The sequence below is a fragment of the Electrona antarctica genome (assembly GCF_951216825.1).
Source record: "Electrona antarctica genome assembly, chromosome: 9".
Classification (NCBI taxonomy): Eukaryota; Metazoa; Chordata; class Actinopteri; order Myctophiformes; family Myctophidae; genus Electrona; species Electrona antarctica.
Window position 1 is genome coordinate 47,337,950 of NC_136790.1, and position 12,814 is coordinate 47,350,763.

Here is a 12,814-nt window from a genome sequence, read left to right on the forward strand (position 1 = left end):
CCCCTCTCGCTGGCCCCATCGCTTACATCCAGCAGCACTTTTAAATAATCAATACACCTTGTGGTCTGATGCATTCTACATGCTGTAGTCCTTGGTGGCGCGAAGAAGATGAAGGCTTATTTTGGGACTTTGAGCTGCAGAAGAAAAGATGAGAGGGCTTTCACCGGCTTGCAGAGGCTCAACCCATACACGTAATATGAACATTTATTATGGCAGGACCCGCACGCACAGTATACACACCACACATTAATAAATCATTTAAACACATCCCACACAAAGAACACGTACGCACACCCGCACACATGCCAGTGTTCATTTTGTCGATTAAAACTATAACAAAACTGGCCTGGGCCGTGGCTCAGCGGTCCAGGCACCTTGGCCGGTAGCCCGAGTCTGGCAGTGTGCCGCGGGTTCGACTCCCGATCCCGACGGCTTTCACTGCATGTCACACCCCCATCTCTCTCCCCCATTTCCTGTCAGCCTATACTGTCTGTCCCTCTATAAAAAATATAAAATAAAAAAGCGAAAGCCGCAAAAAAAACTATAACAAAACTGTTTGACTACCTTGTGTCACTGATGAAAACTAAATAAAAACTAAGCTATGACTAAAACTATGACTAAATAATGACAATTTCATCAACAAACAATAACTAGACTAATATATTAGGGAGGGACTAGTGGACAAGAGAGCCAGTAGAACTTGGGCTTGTAGATCGGCTATCTTTGGCACACAGTCAATTATGAATCAGGAATTACGACGGCATCAAGGCCTGCCAAAATGGGGTGGGTAGGGTAGGCTACTTGGCTTCAAGTCAACTGGTTTGTTTGGGTTGGATTGTAATTTTCAGGCCCGTTGAAAACTCTAAAGCATGTGGTTCTCAAACATTTTCATTTCAAGGACCCCCAAATTGACATGCATTCTGCAGAAGAGGCCCCATTTGAAAATATTTTCTGCTAGGGCAAGTTTTTGAAGATTTATCAACATGTTTCGAAAATAGCCAATCTACAAGCTCAAAATGAGCAGTAATGGACGCGTTGTGAGCTTGTAGATTTTCAAAGTATAAAATGGCATTAAAGTGCTTAAACTGTTCCTTATTTTGCTGTGGACCGCCTGGAACATCCTCAAGGACCCCTTGAGGTCCCCAGACCACACTTTGAGGATCTTGTAGCAGCAACAAAATTGCCATTGTGTGGGCAGGCTGCAGAAAGAGTCCTACCAGTAAAATGATATCAACGTGTCAAAGAGGATCGAAGAAAATTAACTGTTTTGTTTTTTAAAGCGAGATGACGTCCAAAAGCTTTTTAACGGCTTCGAAAGAAGCCATGCTGAAGCAGCCTGTGATTAAGTTACACAGAATAGGTGTGGGCATGTTTGTATGTCTCTGTACACTTTTACAGTGGTTGACAAATAGCTATTCAGTCAAATTGCAATTCAGTTGCTTACACAACATGTCAATCCTATCCTAACAGGAATGCTTTATTTGGCTTTAGAGACAGCTCACTGAGATGAGCACATTCATTTGTCCAATAATTAAAATGTGTTGATCGTGTTGCTGGTGGGAAACCTTGAATGTCCAAAACGTGAGACTTGCTATTTTCACAATATTTGTGTTTTTCTGAAGTAATATTTGATTAGACATTTAGAGGTTAAGGTGTGTGTGCGTGCGTGGCTGCGCGCACAAGCGAGTGTACGTGCATGCTGTAGTCTACTTAGTGATGTATAGAAGGACATCAAAAATGATTTTATAATCCATTTCCAATGGACGAAGCCTTGGCCTGGAGGAGAGCTCAAGATCTGGTGGTCCCCATGCAACCACTACACTGTCCAGTTGGAGGGTCAACAGTAATTGGTCAAGTCCCTGCAGGCTCTAGTCTCTCATGCAGGCTCTAGTCTCTCATGCAGGCTCTAGTCTCTCATGCAAATATCATCAGAGAATTCATACAGGAGAGAAGCCCTACAACTTTGATCAGTGTGGGAAATGGTTCAGTACGAGCAGTAGTCTCAAAATACACCAGAGAATTCACACAGGGTTGAAGCCCTACTACTGTGACCAGTGTGGGAGACGGTTCAGGCAGAGCATTCATCTCAAACAACACCAGACAATTCATACAGGAGAGAAACCCTACCACTGTGACCAGTGTAGGAAATGGTTCAGTACGAGCAGTAGTCTCATATTTCACAAAAAAGAAGATCATACAGGGGAGAAGCCCTACCACTGTGACTGGTGTGGGATATGCTTCAGCCAGAGCAGTCATCTCAAACGTCACCAGATAATTCATACAGGAGAAAAGCCGTACCACTGTGATCAGTGTGGGAAACAGTTCAGCCACAGCAATAGTCTCAAAGTACACGAGATAAGTCATACAGGAGAGAAGCCCTACCACTGTGGGAAAGGGTTCACCACAAACGCTAATCTCAAACATGACCAGATAATTCATACAAGAGAGAAGACCTACCACTGAATGATTGAGGGAAAAGCTTCTCTGTAAAGTGTAAAATCCCCTGTAAGCTACTTAATAGGACAATGTAGTGACACACTCTTACCGATGCAACACACACACACACACACACACACACACACACACACACACACACACACACACACACACACACACACACACACACACACACACACACACACACACACACACACACAAATAGTCAAATAAGCAGTCGCTTTACATTGCATTACTTAGCATACCAACGATAAGATTGATTATGGAGAAAACAGTGGATATTTGCCTTTGGCTTAAAGAGGACCGGACAGACAATCAATACCTCTCAGCCTTTGAAGTGAAAGAGGGAGCTATTATTTAAAAATAATGCTCTTATTGAGCAAACTATCGGATGTGTGGCTGACATAATGAATGCTTACGTACACAATACACACACGCTCCATAATGGCCAGTACAGAATTCATTCCACATGTTGTTTTGACCCCCCATGCCAAAGCGCCAGAGCTCGCCTAGCAGTCTGCCGTCTGTGCACACAACCTCGCCGCTTCTCTCCCTCAGGGCGTCTTACTGGCACACACACACACACACACACACACACACACACACACACACACACACACACACACACACACACACACACACACACACACACACACACACACACACGAAACAAAAACGAAACAGATCAAAAGTCTTATTTTAAAACTATTTTTTCTGTCATTATGAAATATGATTCAGTCTGTTAAATTGATTTCCCTTTCTCTTTTCTCCATTTTCCTGCTGACCTGACATCTCATGCTTACATTTACGGTTTGGCCAAAACAATTGTCAGAAATGATGACATATTTTTCACTAGTTTTTTGTAGAAACCTTTTTTTCAGCCTTTCATCTGAATGACAGTATGTTGGCAAGAGGATGAACTCCACTTCATCACTTGTCACTAAGCATACTAAACTAATCTCTTATGTCTCGTTTTGCTCACCATAGTCTGTCGCAGCTAGGCTCCAAAAAATAAATAGCATGTCCTCATTCCTTTCTGCTGCAGCCAAAGAATAATGCCTGGACCAAAGAAACTAAAGCTGGAGAATTTGATTTGCAAGTCAGTATAGTTAGTTAGTCACATTGTTTTAACACAACATACAGATTTAGGCTTTATTCACACAAAAAGTTCTGTTTGCAGCTAACAAACTACTGACTGACTGACTGACTGACTGACACATTATGATGCATGGGAGGATGGTGTTGCCTGAGGTGGGATATGACAGTAGGCTGGGAATACTGTGGGGATTCCCTGGCCTCTGGAGTACCGCAGAGTCATCCATCAAGTCTATTTGTATTGGTCTAAAGAGCTAAACCACAGGATATCATTTCACCACCCTGGAAATATGAGCTGGGGCAATTGATCTAATGTTATCTAACGCACCATTGGCAAAGCGGCGATGCGGCGCCAGATTTGTGGTGTTTTCATTTGGTTCCACTTTTGCTCTCATAATAAGATCTGGCTGGCCTGTGGGTAAACACTGCCACTGTTAGCAGCTGCTATTTACTGAGCTTCAGCATGGGAGTACCTGCCTCAAATGTTTCCCTCAAAACAACACATTGTTAAGGCTCTAGCATGTACATATTGGTTCAGCCTCATGTTCCTCAATGAAGGCTATACACTGTAGCCTACATTGCATATTATTTGTATTAGTAGTATTATTTACTATTCTCTGCCTATCACAGTAGTATGCAATTTGGCAGCATTGGCTTTCACTGCTCAGCATGGGCACTAACTCGGCTGGCGCTTCACTCTGGCGCACCTCTCGGGACTCAAGTCACTGCTGACACTGCTTTGAAACGTCGACTCGAGATACAACGTATCTGTGATTTAACATACGAACTGTCCCCACATCTGTTTTCTTAGCCCCTCCATGGCTTTTGAAGATTACTTCATATGGCAGCCAAGTCTATGGTATTTTTAATGTTTGTTTAGGGCACTTATGACGTAAATCGTTTGCCAGCGAAGTCTATGGACTTTAATGTCTGTTTAGGGCATTAAATGACAACGTAGGACATCATGTGGTCGATATAAACACATTTTGTTTCATACAAGAAACAAGCTAGGACGGATAAAGGAAAGAAACAGTACAACTTTAACCAATGTCAAAAAAGCTTCACAAGAAACAGTAAATTGGAGAATTCATTGAAGAAAGAAAGGAGAAAGGAGCCAGAATGGAAAAAGGAAAGAAACAGTACCACTGTAAGCATTGTAGAAAAACGCTTATCCGACATCATACGAGTGTGATTTCTATTGTCCTTTATTCATCTGAATATCCAAACCAGTGATATTATTTCTCAATGAATAGATGAGCACTGCAGAGGTCCTGATAATACTCTGCTTTGTTTGTGCTCATCTTTATCAAAGCTGAAATTGTTGCAGCAAAATCCACACTGAGCCATCTTTCCTCCTGGATAAGTATGCAGCTTCAAAGAAGGACCGAGTGTCACTTCAAAGACCTCTCAATCTCCTTGGGGTTTTTGCCGTGTCTCTTTTGCTCAGCTGCTACGTGTTAAGTGTGTTTTAATCTAGACCCCTGCAATCTTCCCTCTATACCTCCCTCTTCCCTCCTGCCTGCCCTCTGCACTTCATTCTAGCTAATGATTTTCTTCTTTATTATTTTTTGTCGCTTACTCAGCGAGATGATCCCCCAAATCAAAGATTCATAAGAACATTGCTCTGACTCTGACAGTTTGTCATACTCTGTTTTCACAGGATTACATCTAAGTCTCTTTCACCTGAAATATCACAATCTAGTTGGTAATACTAATATAAGCTGTCGTGGCCCGATATAGAATTTTAAAAAGAGCAAAAAGGACAACCTTGTCTGCTCTGTTTCCACATATAATGAGATATCTGCCCTTGAGATTCTATGGTTTTGAAATCGGCGTGGAACAACAATGAAAATCTGGCATCGATTAATCTCTGCTCCATCAGTCACAGACCGATTGAAACTCAACTTTCCATGGATGTTTTTTTTCTTCCTTATTTACATTTTGGTATAGACTAGAGCAACACCTAATGTACTGTACACCTTGACATGGTTACAAACAATAATATGATAAAGGTGTGCCATACTTCTGAAAAGCTGACTGTATGGGTAGCAGAATATAATACAGCTGCAATTTGCAGCACTAGATTTTTTTATAATGGGTTATTGAATTTATAGATGAAACACCAGCCATGGACAATCCATTCATCCAAACAGAAAAGTCTGCTTGTGTTAAACCACTTAAACTACCAACATTTCAGATGTGTGTAAAGCTTGAATTATCCTCTTTCAATCTGCAAATCATTTGTTTAAAAACAAAATCCACTGTAGACATGTTATGAGCTACTTTCTGTCACGAAATTCTGTGAAGGTGATCATTTTGTACTTGCGTACCACCTGCACATAATGCAGGAAGCAGCAGGATGTTGAGTGAATGAAAACGAGCGCTTCCAAACTGATTTTTACGTTCTCCACCGAGAATAAAACGGAATTCCACGTTCTTGGCATACATTTGGTTAATAAAACTTTAATTGAATTATAATGTATGTCCTATTTAAGTATGGAATTTGTTCTCATGTGAAACATCTGTGGAATGTCACATAAATACTGTAGTAGTCAATGATGACCCTGATGAAGGCCCATGCAGGCCGAAACAAAAAGTTTGCCACCTTCTTCCCTCCTTCCACATTGATCTTTACTATTATCGCACACGAGTTCTTTAAAAGTTCTATACCTTTGAAGGTATAGAACTTTTAAAGAACACGTGTGCGATAATAGCCTTTTTTGCATATTCAGCACAATGCACAACATGTTAACATGGGAGGACATTTTCATATCAGCATGATTCCTGTATGACTACTATGTAACAACACTAACAACACAGTGGGGGGAATTATAAAAAAAATAAAAATAAAACAACCTGGTCCCAAACTGCCTCAGATAGATATAGGACACTTTACTTTAATGGTTTCCCTCTGTCAGCCCCAGTGGAATGGCAGCTGGCTGATGGAGCTGCTGCTGATAACTGGATACAACGACATCTCTGTGGAGGGACTTCCATTTCCACTCGCTAACATCAGAAACTGTTCTGGGAAAAAAAGCTCCTTAAACTAAGTCAGTCATGCTGCTCATTTGACAAGTGATGCTATCCCCACTGAGTGTTATGGCATTGTTAGAGCCAGTAAATGTACTTTTGAGCTACAATGGAGCTAGCTGGCACTATGTGGGAAATGGAAATTGAGTTCAGATACTGTTACAGGTGAAGTAAACTCTCCAAAACTCTTGTGTTGTAATATATTTTCAGATTACGTGTGTGTGTGTGTGTGTGTGTGTGTGTGTGTGTGTGTGTGTGTGTGTGTGTGTATATATATATATATATACGTATTTGTTTATATATACTATTATATTGCTTTCCTATTACTTTAATAATACTATAATATTGTAGGCTAGCTATCGGCAACGACTCGGTGGAAGATTAAGGGAGAGCTCTCGCCGAAATAAGTACCCACCCAGGGTCCACCACTCACGGTTCCCCAGGCTGTTGTTGAGAAGTGTAAAATATACTCCATGATTTACATTTTAACTCTCTGTGAAAGACACTGGCCCATTAAGAGGCCCTCAGGAGGAGTTGCCTGTGGTTTATATTTTTATGAATCTTCCAGAAGGGTTTTTACAGGCTCTGCCTGGCTGCATCCGGCAGATAGCTCCCATGGCTACGGTGCGACGCATTCAAGGGGAATAGTAATTAACGGAATAAACAACATTTTATAAAGGCATGCGGTGACAATAATATTATCTGTTAGGCAGCAGGCTTTTTCTCAGGAATTACTGTGATTCATTGGAGGAGGTAGGGTGAAAATAATTAGAGCTGACGCATAGTAATAGCTTGATAGCAATTTGTTTCTCATATTTGTGGCATTAACAAATTTGTCACATTGAGGGGCAATTAGGGACAAAATAGCAAAGATGTGAGATTGCACAATTATGTTTGTCATTGTTGTGTTGTTTTTGGCTTCACTTGCATGCCACTGTAGTTTGGCGTGACATGAAATAGATCTGTTGCCTGCTGAGTTAATTTAATGAAAGACAGTATGTTAAATCAAAGTAATTATTTGGATGGTGACCTCAGATTGACTGCAGACGCACACAGCACCTCTGCAGTATTAACCTAGGCTGCATTTCACCACTAAATTGCACACACGCCTTTTGAGTGAAAGAGTTTTATGACGGTAGGATTCTCCAGAGCCGTCCTTCACGCTGCCAACCCAACAGCACTTTAATGCAGTCCCAGCCCAAGGTCATCCGTCGCTCAGCACGGCTAATCCAAGAGGAAGGAACTGTAAAAGCAGAGGCTGGTTACATCCTCACCACCCCCACACGACACCCTCACCCCCCGCCCAAGCGTGTCCTCCAAGCAATTTACCTCTGATTAAGCAGTTCATCTCTGGGAGTATTTCCGAGCGATCCATTTCCCTCCTACCAATCCTCTTGGCACTTTGTGGTCACTCTGAGGTCCAAATCTTCAGTGGAAGTCGTGCCTCTCTACTGAACACCTCTCTGTAGGGGTGGTGGGGAGAGAGAGAGAGAGAGACAGAGAGAGAGAGAGAGAGAGAGAGAGGGCTGCACACTACCTGGGGAGAGAGAACAGTTTTCTGGGCTTATCTGTGCTCTCCTGGCCGTCCTGCCAATGCCTTACGGGAAGAAGATGGAGGAGGACAGCTTTGAAAAAAATCCTCCAGCACCAGAGACGATTACACCGACCAAGTCCCAATCAAATTGCCCTGTGTTTCTTGGACTAAAGAAAACCCATCTTTCTTCCCCTCCAAAGGACCAAGTGCACCTTTACTATTCTTGAACACGCTTTGCAGACAGAGCCCTCCGGGGTCTCTATAATTACAAAGTGGTTTGGTCAAGGTTTGCAAATTGTCATTTAAGTTTATCTTACTGCCCGCAAAGGACAATTTCATTTAAAAATGTTGACACTTACTCCTGTATATAGTGATTGATGACAAAATTCACAGTGAAATTAAGTTGTAGTATACTTGTTAAGTAGCAGACATTTTAGAGGACATTCACAATTGTCCATGTTTTTTTTTACTCATCAGTGTACATTAGGGCACCACTTTTCCTGTACAGGCGTTTGTATGCCACCACAAAATCAGATCTACAAGTTACAAGGCGTTACGGCTAAGTAACTTGTATAAGTAAAGTTTTCAAATAACTGCAGTAAAAACTAGAAAAAGTGCCCCTCAGGGTACAGGTCTCCACCAGGCCAGGTCAGGTTGTGGCCTCCTGGTGGTGCTATAATAGGCCAATGTGAAAAGGGTGACATTTGTTCTTACGCCTTTGATGGTAATTGGATGATTTGAGGCATTTTGTTCCAAAAATGTGTTTTGCAAAAATCCACCTGTTGGTGGCGCTATAACAGGACGATGTGAAAAGGGTGGGATATATTCCTCAGCTTAGTAGGAAAAGTGCATAAGAGATTTCACGTAAATTGCACGCTGATTTGAGGCTTTTTGTTCAAAACGGACCAATCCTGCAAACTTTGAAAGCCAATGTTAGCCAATATGAAATATGGGACAGATCCGTCTTGAGCACATGACTATAGAGATACTGTGTAACGATTTGCAGGATTTTTGTTTTACAAAAGTCGGCCTCCTGGTGGCGCTATAACAGGCTGTTCTGGAACATTTGGGGCAGAGGTTCATTGTTGGCATCTAGGGAGTGTGTGTGCAAAGTTTGGCATCGACACACACACACACACACACACACACACACACACACACACACACACACACGCACACACGCACACACACACACACACACTTTTTTTCTCGTAGTCTGCGCTGTCCCTCCCTCCATCCTCTCTCTGTACTCACTCCTGTCTGTAATACAAATGAAAACTTGTTATGGAGATCAGCGCACGGTGCCGCAGCACTGTTGCAGATTCAGCAACAACACACGCCCAAGTCGTCGATAAATCACAACGCATACACATTCTCACTGTCATCCAGGGCCCCCATCTGCCTGGGATGAATAATACACTGACTAAGATGTATACTGCATATGTACAGTATGTGCAAGTATGCATACTAGACACGTCTTGCCCGTAAACCAAACAACCTGTGCTCAAAACAGATTTCCCCCTACCTCTGTACACAGCATTAGAAAGGCAGGCAAATACCACGCGTCCAGATGGCATTCAAAGCCGGGCGAATGGAGCTGATATGGTCGGGAACTTCAGTTCTTTCCTTCTTCCTATAGGATGGCAGGAGGATCAAGCAGGCGGGCTGGGCTGCCTCACAGGGAACAGGCCACCTGTGCCAGTGGGGTGAGAATGAAGCCTGATTTATATTTCATCGTGCGTCAAGTGTTGTACAGCGACTATGAATACTGGAAGAGAAAGTGTGTAGTGTGTTTGGCCTGTGTACAAGTGTGTAGTGGTGGAAAAAAGTGCTCAATTTTCATACTTAAGTAAAAGTATTGATACGTCAATATAGAAATAGGACTCTGTTACAAGTAAAAGAGTCCGGAATTCAAAATGTATTTAAAAAAAGTAAAAGTACAAAAGTATTGGCATCAAAATGTACTTAAAGTACCAAAAGCATAAAGTACTCAGTATGCAGAATGTCACGTTTCACACGTTTTCAAACGTGTATCAAAACACTTTTGATCTTGTAGATTGGCTATTTTCAAATGTGAGCTTGTAGATTGGCTATTTTCAAATGGCCGAAATGTTTATAGGGCTGAAGTGGTTAATATATGTTTTGTAGTAATAATCACAATCTACAAAGTAACTAAAGCTTTCAAATAAATGTAGTGGAGTAAAAGTACAATATTTGCCTCTGAGATGTAGTACAAGTAAAAGTATTGGAAATTGGAAATGCTCAAGTACAAATGCCTCAAAATTGTACTTAGTTAGTACTTGAGTCAATGTACTTAGTTTACACCTCTGGTTTAGCCTGTGTGCAAGTGTGGATGCGTGAAGAAGAGAGATACGTGTGTTAAAGTGAGAGAAGGAAAGCAGACGGTGAGAAATGGATGTTACAATATGCAGGCGTGCAGCCAAGAAATACTAAAAGCTACAGTAGAGACCTGGATTTATCCACATAGGCTATACATCCTGCTATTTGTGCAAAGAAAAGCAACAAAGTAATAGGTTATTCTCTAGGTGAATTTGTAACTTCTGGATGTGCTGTGTGTTCCATGGGCATATCGTACGTTATGTGGTATTAAGCGAGACCTGTTTAACTACAGTAGTATGTTTTTGTTTTTACGTTTTCAATAAATCTCTTGAAGAGAAAGAGGTTTGTTAGGTCAGTCCAAATGGGTCACGTGATTCAGCCGCCATGAACATTTATAACTGTGAACAACAAGGTGTGCATCCTTTCACTTTTCTAGAAGCCACGCACGCGCGAGCGTGTATGTTCTCGGAGTTAATGCTTCGCTTCGTTAAACTGCATCTATCCTCCCAAATGAGCCTCCATAAACCCAGGAGGGAGAAATACAGACGGAGATGAAAAACAATGTGTTTCTGTGGCAGCTCATCTCACAGACAGTATACGAAACACTCAAGGCAAATTAGAAGGTTTAGGAAAGAGACAGATAGACAGACAGTAAGAGAGAGAGAGAGAGAGAGAGAGCGAGATTGAGCGAGAGAGAAAGAGCGCGAGCAGGGATACAGCAGGAAGATACAGTGTGTGTGTGCGTGCGTGCGTGCGTGCGTGCGTGCGTGCGTGCGTGCGTGCCAAGAGCTTCATTGGCGTCTTGGCGTCTGAAAGTCTTCGTCCCAGCATTTAACTGTCTTCCTGCTTCCTTTTTTCTTTTTCTGTTGAAAAAGACAAACTTTCATGGTCCCTGATCTCTCTTTCCATCTCTCTCTCTCTTTCTCTCTGATAAATGGAAAATTATAGGTGCTCCAAATGTAAATCAGCTGGTGGGGAGTTCAAACGCAGAGAGTTGATTTTGCTTCGTATCAGAATAGAAATGGTTACAGTTCTCCTGTGAGTCCCCAGAGAAGTAGAGTTTGTGGAACTCATGGGGCAGCGGCAATGCTCCCTTTTCTCTCTGTCTCTCATATCCAAAGCTTATATCCTACTGTGACCCAAAACTATACACAGTTTCACACTTTATGCAGTGAATGCAAAGAGATGCTGTATGCTTGATATAAATATCTTCTCTTAAATTGTACACTTTGAGTGCATTTTAGGCTGCAAGATGGGCCTAAAGTAGTAAATTAGTAATCCACTCAAATTTAAATGGAGAGCTGTGTTTAACATCTCAAATGGTTCCAATCAAGCTGTGACATGCTAGCATTGGTGAGGATCCAATTGCAGGATAGTGAGGCTAGTTAGTTAGTGATCAAAAGCACAAGCAAGACCTTGTGTTTTTGAGGGGCGCTATAGCCTCTCCAATTGTTTGGAGCACTGAAATTGTTTCCCAGTCAAGTCTACACTGTATGGACTTTACTGATGACGAAAATCGTTTGCCAGCTTCAGGCATGCATGATGCCTGAGGAAGGTCAAAATACCGAAACGTTGCATTGTGGACATAAAATAAAAAGCTCTTGAACCAGCAAGTGGCAGTGTGCGGGTCTCCCTCCTTCTCCTAAGTGTCTGCAGTCTGCTGCTTTGTCGCCGACGCACCTGTGTCAATTAGTAAGTCGAGTGTGCGGAAGTCTCTCCTCAATATATGTCACAGACAGGCAGATATAAAATTAACCAAAATAGCGACCTATACATACTATACACCGAATTAAAGCACTGAATCTCTGCTTTCATGAGGAAAAAACACATTTATCCTATCTTCCATTCGTCAGTAATTGGCTTTTTAATTCAGCTTGCTCCCTCCAAAAACGGTGAGAGAGAACACATAATGTATGAAACAAGAGTTGTTCATACAAGGTCCATACAAAAATAAGGCCTATAGTGACATATACATACTATATACCCTATGAAAGAACAGACTCTCTGCTTTCATAAGAAAACATAATTACATTTATCCCATCTACCATTCATCAGTTATTGACAGTTGAATTCAGCTTGATCTTTACCAATACAGCAGAAAAATCTGTAAAACACACACACAGAAAAGTCATTTTAACCCTATAGCTATACTGAAACTACATATTAAACTCAAACAATAGAATATAATCTCTACTGTAATCCCCCAAAAAAGTGAGTCTTTCCCATATTCTGTTCTCTACTTATCGTTCAATACAGCTTGCTATAAACGGACTGAGCCAAAATAAAATTTCACAACAATCCATTCCATTAATGGGAGAACCTAAAGATACGAAAAAACATGGTTGCATTTTGTACTAA

General features: G+C 41.7%; 1 long non-coding RNA gene across 1 annotated transcript; it reads right to left on the reverse strand.

Annotated features, from left to right (window-relative positions):
* Nucleotides 1-6,043: 6,043 nt before the first annotated feature.
* LOC306929140 lies at nt 6,044-9,778 on the reverse strand. Its single transcript, XR_013790750.1, has 3 exons — nt 9,642-9,778; nt 7,912-8,045; nt 6,044-6,592 (listed from the first exon to the last, which is right to left on the reverse strand). It is a non-coding gene; the product is annotated as an uncharacterized lncRNA (long non-coding RNA).
* Between the last annotated feature and the right edge of the window lie 3,036 nt (nt 9,779-12,814).